Genomic DNA, 1,882 nt, shown 5'->3' with positions numbered 1-1,882 from the left:
TGATGAAGAATGAACGGATCTGTCTTATAAGAAATACAGCCAGGCGGCACCTTAGAAGTGAGGATGGCCAGGTTTGGTCTCATGTATGTTGTACAAGTTCTCAGGAGAGATCAGTTCCTGGAGAAGGGCATCATGCTTGGTAAAACAGAGGGTCAGCAGACAAGAGGAAGACCCTCCAATGAGATTGATGCAGCGGCTGCATCCATGGGCTCACAAGTAAATAAATATAGGACTCACATGTAAATTTCAATCTATTATACACAGGGTTCGAGGGGCAGAAGTCTGACACCAACAGTTAGACCTTTTCCATGATCTTGTGCTGACTCACACACAAGCAAGTGGTATTGTATCTTGGCTACACATCTCATCAACTGACATCTCAGAGACAGGGAGAACCTGGAAAACCAAGGCCTTTTCCTTTTGTCTTTATGTAAACTCCTTGAGCTTTCCTGGGTCCACCATAGCCCTAACATTCTGGATACCTGCTACAAGCTGATGAACCTTGAGAACCTCTTGCTGGGTAAAATATGTCACGAAAGGACACATATTGCAAGAATACAAACTATCTAGACTAGACAAGGGCGTAAAAACTGGAGGAGAGGGTGTCCCAGGGAGGGTGGGAGGGAAGGCGGACGGAGGGGACACTTCATGTCTGTGATTGGATAATTTGAGAACAGATATGGGTGATGGTTGGATAGCACCATTAACATCAGTAACTGGACACGTGAGGACTGTTGAAACAGCATGTGGAGTCCTGGTGTAGCGTTATAGGATATGCGCTGGACTGCTAACTGCAAGGCAGTTCAAACCCACCAGCCACTCCTTGGAAACCCTATACAGGGTTGCTGTGAGTTGACAGCCCTGAACACCAGGTTGTATATATATTTAGTGTTGTTGTTGAGTGTTGTTGAGTGGATTCCAACTCCTAGCAACCTTCTGTAACAGAGTAGATTTGCCACATGGGTTTCTTTGGCGGCCATCACTGTGGGGAAGTATCGCCAGGTCTTTCTTGGCTGTCATCACTATGGGAGAATATCATTGGTCTTTCTTCCATGGAAATGCTAAGTGCATTGGAACTGCCCATCTTCTCATATTCAGCCATGGGCTTACCTGTCGTTCCCCCCCTCCCCCCCGAGCTCCTGTAATAAACATGTATGATCACAATAAGCAGCCTAACTTGGCTTTAGGGCTTTTACTCTTTGGATCTCACGTTGGAGTTGGAAGTGGTGCCGGCAGCCTCCCGGATGCAGGATGTCACACGGTATTTACTTTGGGTTTTCAGTATTTGTTTTTTTGTTTTGTTTTTTTTTTACTTGTCTTTCTACTGATACAGAGAAAGCTTATGGGTGTGTCTGTATGATTATCTGTTGTGTGTGTTTGTGTCTGTTATATGTATTCTGTGTGTCGGGTCTTTTGTGTTGCGTCCCTTGTGTATGTTATGCGTTGCGTCTGTGGGTCTGTATGTCCATCTGTGTTGTGTGTCTGTGTTGTATCTTTGTGTGTATTATGTGTTGTGTCTTTGTGTGCTATATCTGTGTGTAATATGAGCTATTTGTGTGCTTGTGTATGTATCTGGTGTGTGTGTGTGTTGTGTTTGTGGGTCTGTATGCCTATCTGTGTTGTGTGTATGTGTCTGTTTATATCTTTGTATGTGTTATGTGTGTGTATGTTGTGTGTCTGTGTGTTGCATCTTTCTGTGCGTTATATGTGCCATTAGTGTACCTGTGCGTGTATCTGTTTTGCATGTGTGTTGTGTCTGTGTATGTTGTGTGTGTCTATCATTGGTGTGTTTGTATGTTTGCTGTGCCTTTACGTGCATCGTATGTAGTATGCCTGTGTCTATCTGTTATGTGTGTGTTGTGTGTCCTTGTGTGTGGTATGG

The sequence above is a fragment of the Chrysochloris asiatica genome, unplaced genomic scaffold (assembly GCF_000296735.1).
Source record: "Chrysochloris asiatica unplaced genomic scaffold, ChrAsi1.0 scaffold00097, whole genome shotgun sequence".
Taxonomy (NCBI): domain Eukaryota; kingdom Metazoa; phylum Chordata; class Mammalia; order Afrosoricida; family Chrysochloridae; genus Chrysochloris; species Chrysochloris asiatica.
This window is presented reverse-complemented; position numbering follows the sequence as displayed.